Source organism: Anomaloglossus baeobatrachus, chromosome 2 (genome assembly GCF_048569485.1).
Source record: "Anomaloglossus baeobatrachus isolate aAnoBae1 chromosome 2, aAnoBae1.hap1, whole genome shotgun sequence".
Lineage (NCBI taxonomy): Eukaryota > Metazoa > Chordata > Amphibia > Anura > Aromobatidae > Anomaloglossus > Anomaloglossus baeobatrachus.
Genome location: NC_134354.1, coordinates 357,812,914 through 357,834,903, shown reverse-complemented (window position 1 = coordinate 357,834,903; position 21,990 = coordinate 357,812,914). Strand labels below are relative to the sequence as shown.

The 21,990-nt window shown below is 39.3% G+C and overlaps 17 non-coding genes across 17 annotated transcripts; all 17 read left to right on the top strand.

Moving 5' to 3' along the window:
- The first annotated feature begins 5,843 nt into the window (after positions 1–5,843).
- On the top strand, positions 5,844–5,916 carry TRNAV-AAC (transfer RNA valine (anticodon AAC)). Its single transcript has one exon. It is a non-coding gene; the product is annotated as a tRNA-Val (tRNA).
- A 1,404-nt stretch (positions 5,917–7,320) lies between these two features.
- On the top strand, positions 7,321–7,393 carry TRNAV-AAC (transfer RNA valine (anticodon AAC)). Its single transcript has one exon. It is a non-coding gene; the product is annotated as a tRNA-Val (tRNA).
- A 914-nt stretch (positions 7,394–8,307) lies between these two features.
- On the top strand, positions 8,308–8,380 carry TRNAV-CAC (transfer RNA valine (anticodon CAC)). Its single transcript has one exon. It is a non-coding gene; the product is annotated as a tRNA-Val (tRNA).
- Positions 8,381–8,795: 415 nt separating this feature from the next.
- On the top strand, positions 8,796–8,868 carry TRNAV-AAC (transfer RNA valine (anticodon AAC)). The gene has a single exon. It is a non-coding gene; the product is annotated as a tRNA-Val (tRNA).
- Positions 8,869–10,521: 1,653 nt separating this feature from the next.
- On the top strand, positions 10,522–10,594 carry TRNAV-AAC (transfer RNA valine (anticodon AAC)). The gene has a single exon. It is a non-coding gene; the product is annotated as a tRNA-Val (tRNA).
- Positions 10,595–11,508: 914 nt separating this feature from the next.
- Positions 11,509–11,581, top strand: TRNAV-CAC (transfer RNA valine (anticodon CAC)). Its single transcript has one exon. It is a non-coding gene; the product is annotated as a tRNA-Val (tRNA).
- A 415-nt stretch (positions 11,582–11,996) lies between these two features.
- Positions 11,997–12,069, top strand: TRNAV-AAC (transfer RNA valine (anticodon AAC)). Its single transcript has one exon. It is a non-coding gene; the product is annotated as a tRNA-Val (tRNA).
- A 915-nt stretch (positions 12,070–12,984) lies between these two features.
- On the top strand, positions 12,985–13,057 carry TRNAV-UAC (transfer RNA valine (anticodon UAC)). The gene has a single exon. It is a non-coding gene; the product is annotated as a tRNA-Val (tRNA).
- A 1,164-nt stretch (positions 13,058–14,221) lies between these two features.
- On the top strand, positions 14,222–14,295 carry TRNAV-UAC (transfer RNA valine (anticodon UAC)). The gene has a single exon. It is a non-coding gene; the product is annotated as a tRNA-Val (tRNA).
- A 914-nt stretch (positions 14,296–15,209) lies between these two features.
- TRNAV-UAC (transfer RNA valine (anticodon UAC)) lies at positions 15,210–15,282 on the top strand. Its single transcript has one exon. It is a non-coding gene; the product is annotated as a tRNA-Val (tRNA).
- Positions 15,283–15,697: 415 nt separating this feature from the next.
- TRNAV-UAC (transfer RNA valine (anticodon UAC)) lies at positions 15,698–15,770 on the top strand. The gene has a single exon. It is a non-coding gene; the product is annotated as a tRNA-Val (tRNA).
- Positions 15,771–16,687: 917 nt separating this feature from the next.
- Positions 16,688–16,760, top strand: TRNAV-UAC (transfer RNA valine (anticodon UAC)). The gene has a single exon. It is a non-coding gene; the product is annotated as a tRNA-Val (tRNA).
- Positions 16,761–17,676: 916 nt separating this feature from the next.
- TRNAV-UAC (transfer RNA valine (anticodon UAC)) lies at positions 17,677–17,749 on the top strand. Its single transcript has one exon. It is a non-coding gene; the product is annotated as a tRNA-Val (tRNA).
- Positions 17,750–17,925: 176 nt separating this feature from the next.
- Positions 17,926–17,998, top strand: TRNAV-CAC (transfer RNA valine (anticodon CAC)). Its single transcript has one exon. It is a non-coding gene; the product is annotated as a tRNA-Val (tRNA).
- Positions 17,999–18,529: 531 nt separating this feature from the next.
- On the top strand, positions 18,530–18,602 carry TRNAV-CAC (transfer RNA valine (anticodon CAC)). The gene has a single exon. It is a non-coding gene; the product is annotated as a tRNA-Val (tRNA).
- A 915-nt stretch (positions 18,603–19,517) lies between these two features.
- TRNAV-CAC (transfer RNA valine (anticodon CAC)) lies at positions 19,518–19,590 on the top strand. The gene has a single exon. It is a non-coding gene; the product is annotated as a tRNA-Val (tRNA).
- Positions 19,591–21,835: 2,245 nt separating this feature from the next.
- Positions 21,836–21,909, top strand: TRNAV-UAC (transfer RNA valine (anticodon UAC)). The gene has a single exon. It is a non-coding gene; the product is annotated as a tRNA-Val (tRNA).
- Positions 21,910–21,990: the final 81 nt, after the last annotated feature.

Genomic DNA, 21,990 nt, shown 5'->3' with positions numbered 1-21,990 from the left:
ATAAATTGGTTAAAGAGGGAATGTTTTGGGGAGTGTTTTTTCAAATAAAAATGTGTTTGTCGTCTATTTTTTTTTATTACTGACTGGGTTGGTGATGTCGGGTATCTGATAGACGCCTGACCTCACCAACCCCAGGGCTTAATGCCAGGTGACATTACACATCTGGTATTAACCCCATATATTACCCCGTTTGCCACCGCACCAGGGCGCGGGATGAGCTGGGGCGAAGCACCAGGATTGGCGCATCTAATGGATGCGCCACTTCTGGGGCGGCTGCGGCCTGCTATTTTTAGGCTGGGGAGAGTCCAATAACCATGGACCTCCCTAGTCTGAGAATATCAGGCCTCAGCTGTCTGCTTTACCTTGGCTGGTGATCCAATTTTGGGGGACCCCTACGTGTTTTTTTTTTAATTATTTATTTAATTTAAAATAACAGCGTGGGGTGCCTTCAGTTTTGGATTAACAGCCAAGGTGAGGTTGCCAGCTGTGGCCTGCAGGCTGAAGCCGTCTGCTTTACCCTAGCTGGCTACAAAACTAGGGGGAACCCTACGTCATTTTGTTTTCATTTTTTTGGCTAAATACAAAGCTAAGCACCCCTTAGTGCCACATGAAAGGCACCAAAGGGTGCTCCACTTTTTCTCCACTTTTTCTCCACTTTTTCTCCACTTTTTATCCATTTTTTCTCCACTTTTTCTCCACTTTTTCTCCGTTCTTTTTCTATGGTCGGTCTACCCATTAGCTCTGCCATGCATACTGTAGCTCTACACCTACTGCACATGTTACTTTATGATTGACATCTTTTTCGTACCAGAGCTGTCTAAGCCTACTCTGACCCCATATTTGTCATTACTATATTGTCCTTGTACTGTATTATGACATTTGTATCATGTGTTTCATTTCTTGCTGTGTTGCAATTTTTTTGCTGCATCCCAATTGTACCTCTACATTGTTCGAGTTTATGTTATTGTTCTCTCACTCTTATGTGATACTGATTATTGTCATTTTTCATGATTACATGCAGATAAGTCCAATCTGACGAAGGCTCAGGCCGAAACGTCATTTGTAACTTGTTTTGGACAAAAACATATATGCTTATGAAAAAATTTTTTTTCTTAATACGGACCAATAAAGAGTGATTTTGCATTACTATCCGTTGTGACTTACTGACTTAGTCTGGGAGATTTAGAGTGCCGAGGCTACTCACTAATTTTATCTATTATTACCTCTGAGCACCTATATACCAGTGAGCATAGCTTCCTCTACAGTAGTTCTCCTGATTAGGCATGCCCTTACCTCATGAGCAGGGCATTGCAGCTTTGGTAGCAACCATTACGACATGGACTCTGCTGCTGTGGACCCGGGGATAGTGAGTGCAGATTCATTGCACCCACACTCCTCACAAGAAGGGTCCGCACTCCTAGAAAATGGGGGATATGTTCCCTGAGTGTCTCCCCCCCATATTCTAGACGGTCCAGAGTCGTCGTGGGACCCCTTTATTTTTTTTCTTACAATAAATTGGTGAAAGAGGAAATGTTTTGGGGACTGTTTTTTCAAATAAATTTCTTTTGTCGATTTTTTTTTTTTGTTAGTACTGACAGTTTATGATGTTGGGTATCTAATAGACGCCATAACATCACAAACTGCTGGGCTTGATCTCAGGTGACTTTACAGCTAGTATCAACCCGATTTATTACCCCGTTTGCCACTGCACCAGGGCACGGGATGAGCTGGGGTGAAGCGCCAGGATTGGCGCATCTAGTGGATGCGCCACGTCTGGGGTGCCTGCGGCCTGCTATTTTTAGGCTGTGAAGGCCCAATAACTATGTACCTTCCCACCCTGAGAATACCAGACCACAGCTGTCCGCTTTACCTTGGCTGGTGATCCAATTTGGGGGGGACCCTACTTTTATTGTGTAATTATTAATATTTATAAAATAATTATAAAAAAGAGCCTGAGGGGACCTCCACATTGGATCCCCAATCACGGTAAAGCTGCCAGCTGTGGTTTTCAGGCTACAGCCGTCTGCTTTACCCTAGCTGGCTATCAAGAATGGGGGGACCCAACGTCATTTTTTTTTTAACTATTTTTTAAATAGAGAAAATTAATGGGCTTCCCTGTATTTTGATTGCCAGCCAAGGTAACGGCAGGCAGACTGGGGTGGCAACCCATAGCTGTCTGCTTTATCTGCGCTGAGAATCAAAAATACCGCGGAGCGCTACGTCATTTTTTTAAAGATTTATTTTTACAGCACTGTGATGTCCAGCAATCAAAATACAGGGAAGCCCATTTTGTTTTTAGTTAATTAAATAAATAATTAAAAAAAATATATATGGGCTCCCGCTGCATTTTTTGTATTGCTAGGTAAGGGTAATCCAACCAGCTACTGGCTGCTAACCCCCACTGCTTGGTGTTACCTTCACTGGCAATGGAAAATCCAGGGAAGCATTTTTTTTTTTTTTGCCAAAAAACTACAAAAAAAGGACGTGAGCTTCGCCATATTTTTGTATGCTAGCCAGGTATAGCAGGCAGGTGCTGGAAGAGTTGGATACAGCGCCAGAAGATGGCGCTTCTATGAAAATGCCATTTTCTGAGGCGGCTGCAGACTGCAATTCGCAGCAGTGGGGCCCAGAAAGCTCAGGCCAACCTGTGCTGTGGATTCCAATCCCCAGCTGCCTAGTTGTACCTGGCTGGATACAAAAATGGGGCGAAGCCTACGTCATTTGTTTTCTAATTATTTAATGAAATTCATGAAATAATAAAAAAAGGGCTTCCCTTTATTTTTGGTTCCCAGCCGGGTACAAATAGGCAACTGGGGGTTGGGGGCAGCCGTACCTGCCTGCTGTACCTGGCTAGCATACAAAAATATGGCGAAGCCCACATAATTTTTTCAGGGGGCAAAAAACTTCTGCATACAGTCCTGGATGGAGTATGCTGAGCCTTGTAGTTCTGCAGCTGCTGTGTGTCTGTATGGAGAAGAGCAGACAGCAGCTGCAGAACTACAAGGCTCAGCGTACTCCATCCAGGACTGTATGCAGAATTTTTTTGCCCACCAAAAAAATGACGTGGGCTTCGCCATATTTTTGTATGCTAGCCAGGTACAGCAGGCAGCCACGGGCTGCCTCCAACCCCCAGTTGCCTATTTGTACCCGGCTGGGAACCAAAAATATAGGGAAGCCAGTTTTTTTTAATTATTTCACTTATTTCATGAAATAATGAAAAAACAAATGACGTGGGCTTCGCCCCATTTTTTGTGTCCAGCCAGGTACAACTAGGCAGCTGGGGATTGGAATCCGCAGCACAGGTTAGCCCGAGCTTTCTGGGCGCCTCTGCTGCGAATTTCAGTCCGCAGTCGTCCCAGAAAATGGCGCTCTCATAGAAGCGCCATCATCTGGCGCTGTATCCAACTCTTCCAACAGCCCTGAAGCCGGGTGGCTTGTTGGGTAATCATGAGTTAATACTGGCTTTGTTTTACTAGCCAGTATTAAGCCAGAGATTCTTAATGTCAGGCACGTTTGACCCGGCCATTAAGAATCTCCAATAAAGGGTTAAAAAAAAACACCACACAGAGAAAAAAATACTTTAATAGAAATAAATACACAGACACATTAGAGACTCCATCTTTATTACCCCCTGTCAGCCCTCCACGATCCTGCTCTTCTGTCTTCTTTCTTTCTAGTGTAGTAGTAGTGATGATTGTAGTGAGGATGAGGTTCACCAGCTCATCACTTGGGGCTGAGGAACCTCATCCTCACTACAATCCTCACTAGTGTAGTAGTAGTGACGATTGTAGTGAGGATGAGTTTACCCAGCTCATCACTTGGGGCTGAGGAACCTCATCCTCACTACAATCATCACTAGTGTAGTAGTAGTGACGATTGTAGTGAGGATGAGTTTACCCAGCTCATCACTTGGGGCTGAGGAACCTCATCCTCACTACAATCATCACTAGTGTAGTAGTAGTGACGATTGTAGTGAGGATGAGTTTACCCAGCTCATCACTTGGGGCTGAGGAACCTCATCCTCACTACAATCATCACTAGTGTAGTAGTAGTGACGATTGTAGTGAGGATGAGTTTACCCAGCTCATCACTTGGGGCTGAGGAACCTCATCCTCACTACAATCCTCACTAGTGTAGTAGTAGTGACGATTGTAGTGAGGATGAGTTTACCCAGCTCATCACTTGGGGCTGAGGAACCTCATCCTCACTACAATCCTCACTACAATCGGGAAGAAGCGTGCAGCCTTCACTCCGTGAGTGATCAGTGCTGGCTGTTAGCGGTAACAGCGGTAACACTGACAGACGCGTTACCATAGCAACGGTGCTCTCGGAGCCGCGGTTAACGGTGACGTCACCGCTAACTGCGTTGCTATGGCAACGGTGATCTCCGTTAATGACCGGCTGTGTCAGCCGGTCCCTAACGGAACGGGGAGTCGAACGTAAGCTAGAGCATGTCGCCGGTACACGGCGATACACATATGTGCACCGTGTACCGGAGAGATGCCCTCGCAGGTCCTACATGACGCGTCATAGTCATGTGACCAGTCTGTAGCTAATGAGATAATAGCCACGTGACTGGTCACATGGCTATTTTGACGTCATGATAGGTCCTGCATCTCTGCTGGCAGTGCTGGTCACGGGGAGGATTCAGCGATCATTGGATGGAATAGCGGCAGGAGACAGAGTACAGGAGGGATCGCGGGGACCGGTAAGTGTTATGGCAATGTTTATTAACTGTTTGTGTACATTTATAATGCATTTTTATGTGTTTGTGATTGCCTCCCATTATAGCCTATTGGTTCGAGTTCGGTTCGTCGAACGTTCGACAAACCGAACTCGAACGGGACCCCCGTTCGGCGAACCGACTCGAGCCGAACCGCGACCGGTTCGCTCATCTCTAGTCCTGGGTTCAATCCCCAGTGAAACCAATCTGTTCTTAGTGTTGAAATAATACGCTATCCAACTACAATATATGAAGTTCTCGGCTTTATTGCCGAATGACGGGATGTTTTGGCTTCCATCCCCAACAGAGCTACGAATTTGTTTTTTTTTTCCCTGGCGGTCAAAACTCGTCTGTAATTGCCATTACTTTGCAGGGTTTCAAAGGTTTCATAGTGTAGTGGAAATCACGTCTGCTTTACACGCAGAAGGTCCTGGGTTCAATCCCCAATGAAACCCATGTGTTCTTGGTGTTGAAATAATCCCCTGTCAACCAGCAGTATATAAAGTTCTTGGCTTTGTTGCTGAATAACAGGATGTTTTAGCTTCCATCACCAACAGAGCTACGAATTTGTTTTTTTTCCCCTGGCGGTCAAAACTCGTCTCTAATTGCCATTACTTTGCAGGCTTTCAAAGGTTTCATAGTGTAGTGGTCAACACATCTGCTTCACACGCAGAATGTCCTGGGTTCAATCCCCAGTGAAACCAATCTGTTTTTGGTGTTGAAGTAATTTCCTATCGACTTGTAATATGTGAAATTCTTGGTTTCGTTGCCAAATGACAATACATTTTGGCTTCCATCACAAAGAGAACTACGATTTTGGGTTTCTTTTTTATTGACCATTTTAGCACAAAACATAATCCCATATTATATAAATCCTATTTGTTTCAAAATATATAGTTCCCATAAATACAAAAGCAAAAGACCAAACTATGGAGAAAAAAGTAACACATTCAATATAAACTTTAATTTAAGCAAAATCCCTTTGTAGGAATAAAACTGGTAAAATATGTAATAATAATTGTAAATGTTTCATTAACCAAAAATACTTTCCTTCAGCAATAAAAAGGCCCCGTCAGTCACAATTCTGCTCTTCTAGCCAATACACAGTAACTTTTCATCAGGTTTCATAGTGTAGTGGTCATCACGTCTGCTTAACACGCAGAAGGTCCTGGGTTCAATCCCCAGTGAAACCAATCTGTTCTTAGTGTTGAAATAATACGCTATCCAACTACAATATATGAAGTTCTCGTCTTTGTTGCCGAATGACGGGATGTTTTGGCTTCCATCACAAACAGAACTACAAATTATTTTTTTTTTTCCCCTGGCGGTCAAAACTCGTCTCTAAATGCCATTACTTTGCAGGATTTCACAGGTTTCATAGTGGAGTCGTCATCACGTCTACTCACACGCAGAAGGTCCTGGATTCAATCCATAGTAAAAACAAGCCGTTTTCGCTGTTCAAGCAATTTGCTATCAACCTTTAACATATGAAATTCTTTGTTTTGTTGCCCACTGATAATATATTTTGGCTTCCATCACCAAGAGAACTACGATTTTGGGTTTCTTTTTTATTGACCATTTTAGCAGAAAACATAATCCCATATTATAAAAATCCTGTTTGTTTCAAAATATATAGTTCCTTTAAATACAAAAGCAAACAACTAAACTATGTGGAAAAAAGTAACACATTCAATGTAAACTTCCTTTTAAGCAAAATCCCTTTGTAGGAATAAAACTGGTAAAATATGTAATAAAAATTGTAAATGTTTCATTAACCAAAAATACTTTCCTTCAGCAATAAAAAGGCCCCGTCAGTCACAATTCTGCTCTGCTGGCCAATACACAGTAACTTTCCATCAGGTTTCATAGAGTAGTTGTCATCACGTTTGCTTAACATGCAGAAGGTCCTGCGTTCAATCCCCAGTAAAACCAATCTGTTCTTGGTGTTGAAATAATACTCAATTAAACTACAGTATATCAAGTTCTTGGCTTTGTTGCCGAATGATGGGATGTTTTGGCTTCCATCCCCAACAGAGCTACGAATTTGTTTTTTTTTTCCCTGGCGGTCAAAACTCGTCTCTAATTGCCATTACTTTGCAGGGTTTCAAAGGTGTCATAGTGTAGTGGATATCACGTCTGCTTTACACGCAGAAAGTCCTGGGTTCAATCCCCAGTGAAACCAATCTGTTTTTGGTGTTGAAGTAATTTCCTATCGACTTGTAATATGTGAAATTCTTGGTTTCGTTGCCAAATGACAATACATTTTTTCTTCCATCACAAAGAGAACTACGATTTTGGGTTTCTTATTTATTGACCATTTTAGCAGAAAACATAATCCCATATTATAAAAATCCTATTTGTTTCAAAATATATAGTTCCCATAAATACAAAAGTAAAAGACCAAACTATGGAGAAAAAAGTAACACATTCAATATAAACTTCAATTTAAGCAAAATCCTTTTGAGGAATAAAACTGGTAAAATATGTAATAATAATTGTAAATGTTTCATTAACCAAAAATACTTTCCTTCAGCAATAAAAAGGCCCCGTCAGTCACAATTCTGCTCTGCTAGCGAATACACAGTAACTTTTCGTCAGGTTTCATAGTGTAGTGGTCATCACGTCTGCTTAACACGCAGAAGGTCCTGGGTTCAATCCCCAGTGAAACCAATCTGTTCTTGGTGTTGAAATAATACGCTATCTAACTACAATATATGAAGTTCTCGGCTTTGTTGCCTAATGACGGGATGTTTTGGCTTCCATCACAAACAGAACTACAAATTATTTTTTTTTTCCCCTGGCGGTCAAAACTCGTCTCTAAATGCCATTTCTTTGCAGGATTTCACAGGTTTCATAGTGGAGTCGTCATCACGTCTACTTCACATGCAGAAAGTTCTGGGTTCAATCCCCAGTAAAAACAAGCCGTTTTCGCTGTTGAAGTAATTTGCTATCAACCTGTAACAGATGGAATTCTTTGTTTTGTTGCCAACTGATAATATATTTTGGCTTCCATCACCAAGAGAACTACGATTTTGGGTTTATTTTTTATTGACCATTTTAGCAGAAAACATAATCCCATATTATAAAAATCCTGTTTGTTTCAAAATATATAGTTCCTTTAAATACAAAAGCAAACAACTAAACTATGGAGAAAAAAGTAACACATTCAATGTAAACTTCCTTTTAAGCAAAATCCCTTTGTAGGAATAAAACTGGTAAAATATGTAATAAAAATTGTAAATGTTTCATTAACCAAAAATACTTTCCTTCAGCAATAAAAAGGCCCCGTCAGTCACAATTCTGCTCTGCTAGCCAATACACAGTAACTTTTTGTCAGGTTTCATAGTGTAGTGGTCATCACGTCTGCTTAACACGCAGCAGGTCCTGGGTTCAATCCCAGTGAAACCCATGTGTTATTGGTGTTGAAATAATCCCCTATCAACCTGCAGTATATAAAGTTCTTGGCTTTGTTGCCGAATAACGGGATGTTTTAGCTTCCATCACCAACAGAGCTACGAATTTGTTTTTTTTCCCCTGGCGGTCAAAACTCGTCTCTAATTGCCATTACTTTGCAGGATTTCAAAGGTTTCATAGTGTAGTGGTCATCACGTCTGCTTCACACGCAGAAGGTCCTGGGTTCAATCCCCAGTGAAACCAATCTGTTTTTGGTGTTGAAGTAATTTCCTATCGACTTGTAATATGTGAAATTCTTGGTTTCGTTGCCAAATGACAATACATTTTTTCTTCCATCACAAAGAGAACTACGATTTTGGGTTTCTTATTTATTGACCATTTTAGCAGAAAACATAATCCCATATTATAAAAATCCTATTTGTTTCAAAATATATAGTTCCCATAAATACAAAAGTAAAAGACCAAACTATGGAGAAAAAAGTAACACATTCAATATAAACTTCAATTTAAGCAAAATCCTTTTGAGGAATAAAACTGGTAAAATATGTAATAATAATTGTAAATGTTTCATTAACCAAAAATACTTTCCTTCAGCAATAAAAAGGCCCCGTCAGTCACAATTCTGCTCTGCTAGCGAATACACAGTAACTTTTCGTCAGGTTTCATAGTGTAGTGGTCATCACGTCTGCTTAACACGCAGAAGGTCCTGGGTTCAATCCCCAGTGAAACCAATCTGTTCTTGGTGTTGAAATAATACGCTATCTAACTACAATATATGAAGTTCTCGGCTTTGTTGCCTAATGACGGGATGTTTTGGCTTCCATCACAAACAGAACTACAAATTATTTTTTTTTTTCCCCTGGCGGTCAAAACTCGTCTCTAAATGCCATTTCTTTGCAGGATTTCACAGGTTTCATAGTGGAGTCGTCATCACGTCTACTTCACATGCAGAAAGTTCTGGGTTCAATCCCCAGTAAAAACAAGCCGTTTTCGCTGTTGAAGTAATTTGCTATCAACCTGTAACAGATGGAATTCTTTGTTTTGTTGCCAACTGATAATATATTTTGGCTTCCATCACCAAGAGAACTACGATTTTGGGTTTATTTTTTATTGACCATTTTAGCAGAAAACATAATCCCATATTATAAAAATCCTGTTTGTTTCAAAATATATAGTTCCTTTAAATACAAAAGCAAACAACTAAACTATGGAGAAAAAAGTAACACATTCAATGTAAACTTCCTTTTAAGCAAAATCCCTTTGTAGGAATAAAACTGGTAAAATATGTAATAAAAATTGTAAATGTTTCATTAACCAAAAATACTTTCCTTCAGCAATAAAAAGGCCCCGTCAGTCACAATTCTGCTCTGCTAGCCAATACACAGTAACTTTTTGTCAGGTTTCATAGTGTAGTGGTCATCACGTCTGCTTAACACGCAGCAGGTCCTGGGTTCAATCCCAGTGAAACCCATGTGTTCTTGGTGTTGAAATATTCCCCTATCAACCTGCAGTATATAAAGTTCTTGGCTTTGTTGCCGAATAACGGGATGTTTTAGCTTCCATCACCAACAGAGCTACGAATTTGTTTTTTTTCCCCTGGCGGTCAAAACTCGTCTCTAATTGCCATTATTTTGCAGGCTTTCAAAGGTTTCATAGTGTAGTGGAAATCACATCTGCTTTACACGTAGAAGGTCCTGGGTTCAATCCCCAGTGAAACCCATGTGTTCTTGGTGTTGAAATAATCCCCTATCAACCTGCAGTATATCAAGTTCTTGGCTTTGTTGCCGAATGATGGGATGTTTTGGCTTCCATCCCCAACAGAGCTACGAATTTGTTTTTTTTTTCCCTGGCGGTCAAAACTCGTCTCTAATTGCCATTACTTTGCAGGGTTTCAAAGGTGTCATAGTGTAGTGGATATCACGTCTGCTTTACACGCAGAAAGTCCTGGGTTCAATCCCCAGTGAAACCAATCTGTTTTTGGTGTTGAAGTAATTTCCTATCGACTTGTAATATGTGAAATTCTTGGTTTCGTTGCCAAATGACAATACATTTTTTCTTCCATCACAAAGAGAACTACGATTTTGGGTTTCTTATTTATTGACCATTTTAGCAGAAAACATAATCCCATATTATAAAAATCCTATTTGTTTCAAAATATATAGTTCCCATAAATACAAAAGTAAAAGACCAAACTATGGAGAAAAAAGTAACACATTCAATATAAACTTCAATTTAAGCAAAATCCTTTTGAGGAATAAAACTGGTAAAATATGTAATAATAATTGTAAATGTTTCATTAACCAAAAATACTTTCCTTCAGCAATAAAAAGGCCCCGTCAGTCACAATTCTGCTCTGCTAGCGAATACACAGTAACTTTTCGTCAGGTTTCATAGTGTAGTGGTCATCACGTCTGCTTAACACGCAGAAGGTCCTGGGTTCAATCCCCAGTGAAACCAATCTGTTCTTGGTGTTGAAATAATACGCTATCTAACTACAATATATGAAGTTCTCGGCTTTGTTGCCTAATGACGGGATGTTTTGGCTTCCATCACAAACAGAACTACAAATTATTTTTTTTTTCCCCTGGCGGTCAAAACTCGTCTCTAAATGCCATTTCTTTGCAGGATTTCACAGGTTTCATAGTGGAGTCGTCATCACGTCTACTTCACATGCAGAAAGTTCTGGGTTCAATCCCCAGTAAAAACAAGCCGTTTTCGCTGTTGAAGTAATTTGCTATCAACCTGTAACAGATGGAATTCTTTGTTTTGTTGCCAACTGATAATATATTTTGGCTTCCATCACCAAGAGAACTACGATTTTGGGTTTATTTTTTATTGACCATTTTAGCAGAAAACATAATCCCATATTATAAAAATCCTGTTTGTTTCAAAATATATAGTTCCTTTAAATACAAAAGCAAACAACTAAACTATGGAGAAAAAAGTAACACATTCAATGTAAACTTCCTTTTAAGCAAAATCCCTTTGTAGGAATAAAACTGGTAAAATATGTAATAAAAATTGTAAATGTTTCATTAACCAAAAATACTTTCCTTCAGCAATAAAAAGGCCCCGTCAGTCACAATTCTGCTCTGCTAGCCAATACACAGTAACTTTTTGTCAGGTTTCATAGTGTAGTGGTCATCACGTCTGCTTAACACGCAGCAGGTCCTGGGTTCAATCCCAGTGAAACCCATGTGTTGTTGGTGTTGAAATAATCCCCTATCAACCTGCAGTATATAAAGTTCTTGGCTTTGTTGCCGAATAACGGGATGTTTTAGCTTCCATCACCAACAGAGCTACGAATTTGTTTTTTTTCCCCTGGCGGTCAAAACTCGTCTCTAATTGCCATTACTTTGCAGGATTTCAAAGGTTTCATAGTGTAGTGGTCATCACGTCTGCTTCACACGCAGAAGGTCCTGGGTTCAATCCCCAGTGAAACCAATCTGTTTTTGGTGTTGAAGTAATTTCCTATCGACTTGTAATATGTGAAATTCTTGGTTTCGTTGCCAAATGACAATACATTTTTTCTTCCATCACAAAGAGAACTACGATTTTGGGTTTCTTATTTATTGACCATTTTAGCAGAAAACATAATCCCATATTATAAAAATCCTATTTGTTTCAAAATATATAGTTCCCATAAATACAAAAGTAAAAGACCAAACTATGGAGAAAAAAGTAACACATTCAATATAAACTTCAATTTAAGCAAAATCCTTTTGAGGAATAAAACTGGTAAAATATGTAATAATAATTGTAAATGTTTCATTAACCAAAAATACTTTCCTTCAGCAATAAAAAGGCCCCGTCAGTCACAATTCTGCTCTGCTAGCGAATACACAGTAACTTTTCGTCAGGTTTCATAGTGTAGTGGTCATCACGTCTGCTTAACACGCAGAAGGTCCTGGGTTCAATCCCCAGTGAAACCAATCTGTTCTTGGTGTTGAAATAATACGCTATCTAACTACAATATATGAAGTTCTCGGCTTTGTTGCCTAATGACGGGATGTTTTGGCTTCCATCACAAACAGAACTACAAATTATTTTTTTTTTTCCCCTGGCGGTCAAAACTCGTCTCTAAATGCCATTTCTTTGCAGGATTTCACAGGTTTCATAGTGGAGTCGTCATCACGTCTACTTCACATGCAGAAAGTTCTGGGTTCAATCCCCAGTAAAAACAAGCCGTTTTCGCTGTTGAAGTAATTTGCTATCAACCTGTAACAGATGGAATTCTTTGTTTTGTTGCCAACTGATAATATATTTTGGCTTCCATCACCAAGAGAACTACGATTTTGGGTTTATTTTTTATTGACCATTTTAGCAGAAAACATAATCCCATATTATAAAAATCCTGTTTGTTTCAAAATATATAGTTCCTTTAAATACAAAAGCAAACAACTAAACTATGGAGAAAAAAGTAACACATTCAATGTAAACTTCCTTTTAAGCAAAATCCCTTTGTAGGAATAAAACTGGTAAAATATGTAATAAAAATTGTAAATGTTTCATTAACCAAAAATACTTTCCTTCAGCAATAAAAAGGCCCCGTCAGTCACAATTCTGCTCTGCTAGCCAATACACAGTAACTTTTTGTCAGGTTTCATAGTGTAGTGGTCATCACGTCTGCTTAACACGCAGCAGGTCCTGGGTTCAATCCCAGTGAAACCCATGTGTTCTTGGTGTTGAAATATTCCCCTATCAACCTGCAGTATATAAAGTTCTTGGCTTTGTTGCCGAATAACGGGATGTTTTAGCTTCCATCACCAACAGAGCTACGAATTTGTTTTTTTTCCCCTGGCGGTCAAAACTCGTCTCTAATTGCCATTATTTTGCAGGCTTTCAAAGGTTTCATAGTGTAGTGGAAATCACATCTGCTTTACACGCAGAAGGTCCTGGGTTCAATCCCCAGTGAAACCCATGTGTTCTTGGTGTTGAAATAATCCCCTATCAACCTGCAGTATATAAAGTTCTTGGCTTTGTTGCCGAATAACGGGATGTTTTAGCTTCCATCACCAACAGAGCTACGAATTTGTTTTTTTTCCCCTGGCGGTCAAAACTCGTCTCTAATTGCCATTACTTTGCAAGATTTCAAAGGTTTCATAGTGTAGTGGTTATCACATCTGCTTCACATGCAGAAGGTCCTGGGTTCAATCCCCAGTGAAAACAATCTGTTTTTTGTGTTGAAGTAATTTCCTATCGACTTGTAATATGTGAAATTCTTGGTTTCGTTGCCAAATGACAATACATTTTGGCTTCCATCACAAAGAGAACTACGATTTTGGGTTTCTTTTTTATTGACCATTTTAGCAGAAAACATAATCCCATATTATAAAAATCCTATTTGTTTCAAAATATATAGTTCCCATAAATACAAAAGCAAAAGACCAAACTATGGAGAAAAAAGTAACACATTCAATATAAACTTCAATTTAAGCAAAATCCCTTTGTAGGAATAAAACTGGTAAAATATGTAATAATAATTGTAAATGTTTCATTAACCAAAAATACTTTCCTTCAGCAATAAAAAGGCCCCGTCAGTCACAATTCTGCTCTGCTAGCCAATACACAGTAACTTTCCATCAGATTTCATAGAGTAGTGGTCATCATATCTGCATAACACGCAGAAGGTCCTGCGTTCAATTCCCAGTAAAACCAATCTGTTCTTGGTGTTGAAATAATATTCAGTTAAACTACAATATATGAAGTTCTTGGCTTTGTTGCCGAATGATGGGATGTTTTGGCTTCCATCCCCAACAGAGCTACGAATTTGTTTTTTTTTCCCTGGCGGTCAAAACTCGTCTCTAATTGCCATTACTTTGCCGGCTTTCAAAGGTTTCATAGTGTAGTGGAAATCACATCTGCTTTACACGCAGAAGGTCCTGGGTTCAATCCCCAGTGAAACTCAATTGTTCTTGGTGTTGAAATAATCCCCTATCAACCTGCAGTATATAAAGTTCTTGGCTTTGTTGCCGAATAACGGGATGTTTTAGCTTCCATCCCCAACAGAGCTACGAATTTGTTTTTTTTTTCCCTGGCGGTCAAAACTCGTCTCTAATTGCCATTACTTTGCAGGCTTTCAAAGGTTTCATAGTGTAGTGGAAATCACATCTGCTTTACACGCAGAAGGTCCTGGGTTCAATTCCCAGTGAAACTCATTTGTTCTTGGTGTTGAAATAATCCCCTATCAACCTGCAGTATATAAAGTTCTTGGCCTTGTTGCCGAATAATGGGATGTTTTAGCTTCCATCACCAACAGAGCTACGAATTTGTTTTTTTTCCCCTGGCGGTCAAAACTCGTCTCTAATTGCCATTACTTTGCAGGATTTCAAAGGTTTCATAGTGTAGTGGTTATCATGTCTGCTTCACATGCAGAAGGTCCTGGGTTCAATCCCCAGTGAAACAAATATGTTTTTTGTGTTGAAGTAATTTGCTATCGACTTGTAATATGTGAAATTCTTGGTTTCGTTGCCAAATGACAATACATTTTGGCTTCCATCACAAAGAGAACTACGATTTTGGGTTTCTTTTTTATTGACCATTTTAGCAGAAAACATAATCCCATATTATAAAAATCCTATTTGTTTCAAAATATATAGTTCCCATAAATACAAAAGCAAAAGACCAAACTATGGAGAAAAAAGTAACACATTCAATATAAACTTCAATTTAAGCAAAATCCCTTTGTAGGAATAAAACTGGTAAAATATGTAATAATAATTGTAAATGTTTCATTAACCAAAAATACTTTCCTTCAGCAATAAAAAGGCCCCGTCAGTCACAATTCTGCTCTGCTAGCCATTACACAGTAACTTTTCATCAGGTTTCATAGAGTAGTGGTCATCATATCTGCATAACACGCAGAAGGTCCTGCGTTCAATCCCCAGTAAAACCAATCTGTTCTTGGTGTTGAAATAATACTCAATTAAACTACAATATATGAAGTTCTTGGCTTTGTTGCCGAATGATGGGATGTTTTGGCTTCCATCCCCAACAGAGCTACGAATTTGTTTTTTTTTTCCCTGGCGGTCAAAACTCGTCTCTAATTGCCATTACTTTGCAGGCTTTCAAAGGTTTCATAGTGTAGTGGAAATCACATCTGCTTTACACGCAGAAGGTCCTGGGTTCAATCCCCAGTGAAAACAATCTGTTTTTTGTGTTGAAGTAATTTCCTATCGACTTGTAATATGTGAAATTCTTGGTTTCGTTGCCAAATGACAATACATTTTGGCTTCCATCACAAAGAGAACTACGATTTTGGGTTTCTTTTTTATTGACCATTTTAGCAGAAAACATAATCCCATATTATAAAAATCCTATTTGTTTCAAAATATATAGTTCCCATAAATACAAAAGCAAAAGACCAAATATGGAGAAAAAAGTAACACATTCAATATAAACTTCAATTTAAGCAAAATCCTTTTGTAGGAATAAAACTGGTAAAATATGTAATAATAATTGTAAATGTTTCATTAACCAAAAATACTTTCCTTCAGCAATAAAAAGGCCCCGTCAGTCACAATTCTGCTCTGGTAGCCAATACACAGTAACTTTTCGTCAGGTTTCATAGTGTAGTGGTCATCACGTCTGCTTTACACGCAGAAGGTCCTGGGTTCAATCCCCAGTGAAACCAATCTGTTCTTAGTGTTGAAATAATACGCTATCAAACTACAATATATGAAGTTCTCAGCCTTGTTGCCGAATGACGGGATGTTTGGGCTTCCATCACAAACAGAACTACAAATTATTTTTTTTTTTCCCCTAGCGGTCAAAACTCGTCTCTAAATGCCATTACTTTGCAGGATTTCACAGGTTTCATAGTGGAGTCGTCATCACGTCTACTTCACACGCAGAAGGTCCTGGGTTCAATCCCCAGTAAAAACAAGCCGTTTTAGCTGTTGAAGTAATTTGCTATCAACCTGTAACATATGAATTTCTTTGTTTTGTTGCCAACTGATAATATATTTTGGCTTCCATCACCAAGAGAACTACGATTTTGGGTTTCTTTTTTATTGACCATTTTAGCAGAAAACATAATCCCATTATATAAAAATCCTGTTTGCTTCCAAAGATATAGTTCCTTTAAATACAAAAGCAAACAACTAAACTATGTGGAAAAAAGTAACACATTCAATGTAAACTTCCTTTTAAGCAAAATCCCTTTGTAGGAATAAAACTGATAAAATATGTAATAAAAATTGTAAATGTTTCATTAACCAAAAATACTTTCCTTCAGCAATAAAAAGGCCCCGTCAGTTACAATTCTGCTCTGCTAGCCAATACACAGTAACTTGCCATCAGGTTTCATAGAGTAGTGGTCATCACGTCTACTTATCATGCAGAAAGTCCTGCGTTCAATCCCCAGTAAAACCAATCTGTTCTTGGTGTTGAAATAATACTCAATTAAACTACAATATATGAAGTTCTTGGCTTTGTTGCCGAATGATGGGATGTTTTGGCTTCCATCCCCAACAGAGCTACGAATTTGTTTTTTTTTTCCGTGGCGGTCAAAACTCGTCTCTAATTGCCATTACTTTGCAGGCTTTCAAAGGTTTCATAGTGTAGTGGAAATCACGTCTGCTTTACACGCAGAAGGTCCTGGGTTCAATCCCCAGTGAAACCCATGTGTTCTTGGTGTTGAAATAATCTCCTATCAACCTGCAGTATATAAAGCTCTTTGCTTTGTTGCCGAATAACGGGATGTTTTAGCTTCCATCACCAACAGAGCTACGTATTTGTTTTTTTTTCCCTTGGCAGTCAAAACTCGTCTCTAATTGCCATTACTTTGCTGGATTTCTAAGGTTTCATAGTGTAGTGGTCATCACGTCTGCTTCACACGCAGAAGGTCCTGGGTTTAATCCCCATTGAAACCAATCTGTTTTTGGTGTTGAAGTAATTTCCTATCGACTTGTAATATGTGAAATTCTTGGTTTCGTTGCCAAATGACAATACATTTTGGCTTCCATCACAAAGAGAACTACGATTTTGGGTTTCTTTTTTATTGACCATTTTAGCAGAAAACATAATACCATATTATAAAAATCCTATTTGTTTCAAAATATATAGTTCCCATAAATACAAAAGCAAAAGACCAAACTATGGAGAAAAAAGTAACACATTCAATATAAACTTCAATTTAAGCAAAATCCCTTTGTAGGAATAAAACTGGTAAAATATGTAATAAAAATTGTAAATGTTTCATTAACCAAAAATACTTTCCTTCAGCAATAAAAAGGCCCCGTCAGTCACAATTCTGCTCTGCTAGCCAATACACAGTAACTTTCCATCAGGTTTCATAGAGTAGTGGGCATCACGTCTGCTTAACATGCAGAAGGTCCTGAGTTCAATCCCCAGTAAAACCAATCTGTTCTTGGTGTTGAAATAATACTCAATTAAACTACAATATATGAAGTTCTTGGCTTTGTTGCCGAATGATGGGATGTTTTGGCTTCCATCCCCAACAGAGCTACGAATTTGTTTTTTTTTTCCCTGGCGGTCAAAACTCGTCTCTAATTGCCATTACTTTGCAGGCTTTCAAAGGTTTCATAGTGTAGTGGAAATCACGTCTGCTTTACACGCAGAAGGTCCTGGGTTCAATCCCCAGTGAAACCCATGTGTTCCTGGTGTTGAAATAATCCCCTATAAACATGCAGTATATAAAGTTCTTGGCTTTGTTGCCGAATAACGGGATGTTTTAGCTTCCATCACCAACAGAGCTACGAATTTGTTTATTTTCCCTTGGCGGTCAAAACTCGTCTCTAATTGCCATTACTTTGCAGGATTTCAAAGGTTTCATAGTGTAGTGGTCATCACGTCTGCTTCACACGCAGAAGGTCCTGGGTTCAATCCCCAGTGAAACCAAGCAGATTTTGGTGTTGAAGTAATTACCTATCGACTTGTAATATGTGAAATTCTTGGTTTCGTTGCCAAATGACAATTCCTTTTGGCTTCCATCACAAAGAGAACTACGATCAATATAAACTTCAATTTAAGCAAAATCCCTTTGTAGGAATAAAACTGGTAAAATATGTAATAATAATTGTAAATGTTTCATTAACCAAAAATACTTTCCTTCAGCAATAAAAAGGCCCCGTCAGTCACAATTCTGCTCTGCTAGACAATACACAGTAACTTTTTGTCAGGTTTCATAGTGTAGTGGCCATCACGTCTTCTTTACATGCAGAAGGTCCTGGGTTCAATCCCCAGTGAAACCAATCTGTTCTTAGTGTTGACATAATACGCTATCCAGCTACAATATATGAAGTTCTCGGCTTTGTTGCCGAATGACGGGATGTTTTGGCTTCCATCACAAACAGAACTACAAATTATTATTTTTTTTTCCCTGGTGGTCAAAACTCGTCTCTAAATGCCATTACTTTGCAAGATTTCAAAGGTTTCATAGTGTAGTGGTTATCACGTCTGCTTCACATGCAGAAGGTCCTGGGTTCAATCCCCAGTGAAACCAATCTGTTTTTTGTGTTGAAGTAATTTCCTATCGACTTGTAATATGTGAAATTCTTGGTTTCGTTGCCAAATGACAATACATTTTGGCTTCCATCACAAAGAGAACTACGATTTTGGGTTTCTTTTTTATTGACCATTTTAGCAGAAAACATAATCCCATATTATAAAAATCCTATTTGTTTCAAAATATATAGTTCCCATAAATACAAAAGCAAAAGACCAAATATGGAGAAAAAAGTAACACATTCAATATAAACTTCAATTTAAGCAAAATCCCTTTGTAGGAATAAAACTGGTAAAATATGTAATAATAATTGTAAATGTTTCATTAACCAAAAATACTTTCCTTCAGCAATAAAAAGGCCCCGTCAGTCACAATTCTGCTCTGCTAGCCAATACACAGTAACTTTCCATCAGGTTTCATAGAGTAGTGGTCATCATATCTGCATAACACGCAGAAGGCCCTGCGTTCAATCCCCAGTAAAACCAATCTGTTCTTGGTGTTGAAATAATACTCAATTAAACTACAATATATGAAGTTCTTGGCTTTGTTGCCGAATGATGGGATGTTTTGGCTTCCATCCCCAACAGAGCTACGAATTTGTTTTTTTTTTTCCCTGGCGGTCAAAACTCGTCTCTAATTGCCATTACTTTGCAGGCTTTCAAAGGCTTCATAGTGTAGTGGAAATCACATCTGCTTTACACGCAGAAGGTCCTGGGTTCAATCCCCAGTGAAACTCATTTGTTCTTGGTGTTGAAATAATCCCCTATCAACCTGCAGTATATAAAGTTCTTGGCTTTGTTGCCGAATAACGGGATGTTTTAGCTTCCATCACCAACAGAGCTACGAATTTGTTTTTTTTCCCCTGGCGGTCAAAACTCGTCTCTAATTGCCATTACTTTGCAAGATTTCAAAGGTTTCATAGTGTAGTGGTTATCACGTCTGCTTCACATGCAGAAGGTCCTGGGTTCAATCCCCAGTGAAACCAATCTGTTTTTTGTGTTGAAGTAATTTCCTATCGACTTGTAATATGTGAAATTCTTGGTTTCGTTGCCAAATGACAATACATTTTGGCTTCCATCACAAAGAGAACTACGATTTTGGGTTTCTTTTTTATTGACCATTTTAGCAGAAAACATAATCCCATATTATAAAAATCCTATTTGTTTCAAAATATATAGTTCCCATAAATACAAAAGCAAAAGACCAAATATGGAGAAAAAAGTAACACATTCAATATAAACTTCAATTTAAGCAAAATCCCTTTGTAGGAATAAAACTGGTAAAATATGTAATAATAATTGTAAATGTTTCATTAACCAAAAATACTTTCCTTCAGCATTAAAAAGGCCCCGTCAGTCACAATTCTGCTCTGCTAGCCAATACACAGTAACTTTCCATCAGGTTTCATAGAGTAGTGGTCATCATATCTGCATAACACGCAGAAGGCCCTGCGTTCAATCCCCAGTAAAACCAATCTGTTCTTGGTGTTGAAATAATACTCAATTAAACTACAATATATGAAGTTCTTGGCTTTGTTGCCGAATGATGGGATGTTTTGGCTTCCATCCCCAACAGAGCTACGAATTTGTTTTTTTTTTCCCTGGCGGTCAAAACTCGTCTCTAATTGCCATTACTTTGCAGGCTTTCAAAGGTTTCATATTTTAGGGGCATTGCAGCTATAAGTCCCCTTACCTGGCAGCCAGACTGGCTTGCAAAGTCTCCTTAAGGAGAATAGTGTTCCCCCGTGGTCCCCACATAGCTTTCTCATGAGCCAGATCAGACACCCCCATACTTTGCACTGACGAGGGGCAAGCACCCCGAAACACCGTGTCTGCAAATTGGGATTCTGATCTGGCTTATATATCCTGAGTCATATTGCAAAGGATTGTCAAAAATCCACTTGTGACTTTTAGGATCGCTACTTCCAATAGGTGGCGCTGTGCTAGAGTTTGTCTCCTTTACTGGAGAGACAATTTGAATATTTCCCAGAGGGGCATTGCAGCTATAAGTCCCCTTACCTGGCAGCCAGACTGGCTTGCAAAGTCTCCTTAAGGAGAATAGTGTTCCCCCGTGGAATTTTAGGGGCATTGCAGCTATAAGTCCCCTTACCTGGCAGCCAGACTGGCTTGCAAAGTCTCCTTAAGGAGAATAGTGTTCCCCCGTGGTCCCCACATAGCTTTCTCATGAGCCAGATCAGACACCCCCATACTTTGCACTGACGAGGGGCAAGCACCCCGAAACACCGTGTCTGCAAATTGGGATTCTGATCTGGCTTATATATCCTGAGTCATATTGCAAAGGATTGTCAAAAATCCACTTGTGACTTTTAGGATCGCTACTTCCAATAGGTGGCGCTGTGCTAGAGTTTGTCTCCTTTACTGGAGAGACAATTTGAATATTTCCCAGAGGGGCATTGCAGCTATAAGTCCCCTTACCTGGCAGCCAGACTGGCTTGCAAAGTCTCCTTAAGGAGAATAGTGTTCCCCCGTGGAATTTTAGGGGCATTGCAGCTATAAGTCCCCTTACCTGGCAGCCAGACTGGCTTGCAAAGTCTCCTTAAGGAGAATAGTGTTCCCCCGTGGTCCCCACATAGCTTTCTCATGAGCCAGATCAGACACCCCCATACTTTGCACTGACGAGGGGCAAGCACCCCGAAACACCGTGTCTGCAAATTGGGATTCTGATCTGGCTTATATATCCTGAGTCATATTGCAAAGGATTGTCAAAAATCCACTTGTGACTTTTAGGATCGCTACTTCCAATAGGTGGCGCTGTGCTAGAGTTTGTCTCCTTTACTGGAGAGACAATTTGAATATTTCCCAGAGGGGCATTGCAGCTATAAGTCCCCTTACCTGGCAGCCAGACTGGCTTGCAAAGTCTCCTTAAGGAGAATAGTGTTCCCCCGTGGAATTTTAGGGGCATTGCAGCTATAAGTCCCCTTACCTGGCAGCCAGACTGGCTTGCAAAGTCTCCTTAAGGAGAATAGTGTTCCCCCGTGGTCCCCACATAGCTTTCTCATGAGCCAGATCAGACACCCCCATACTTTGCACTGACGAGGGGCAAGCACCCCGAAACACCGTGTCTGCAAATTGGGATTCTGATCTGGCTTATATATCCTGAGTCATATTGCAAAGGATTGTCAAAAATCCACTTGTGACTTTTAGGATCGCTACTTCCAATAGGTGGCGCTGTGCTAGAGTTTGTCTCCTTTACTGGAGAGACAATTTAAAGGTTTCATAGTGTAGTGGAAATCACATCTGCTTTACACGCAGAAGGTCCTGGGTTCAATTCCCAGTGAAACTCATTTGTTCTTGGTGTTGAAATAATCCCCTATCAACCTGCAGTATATAAAGTTCTTGGCTTTGTTACCGAATAATGGGATGTT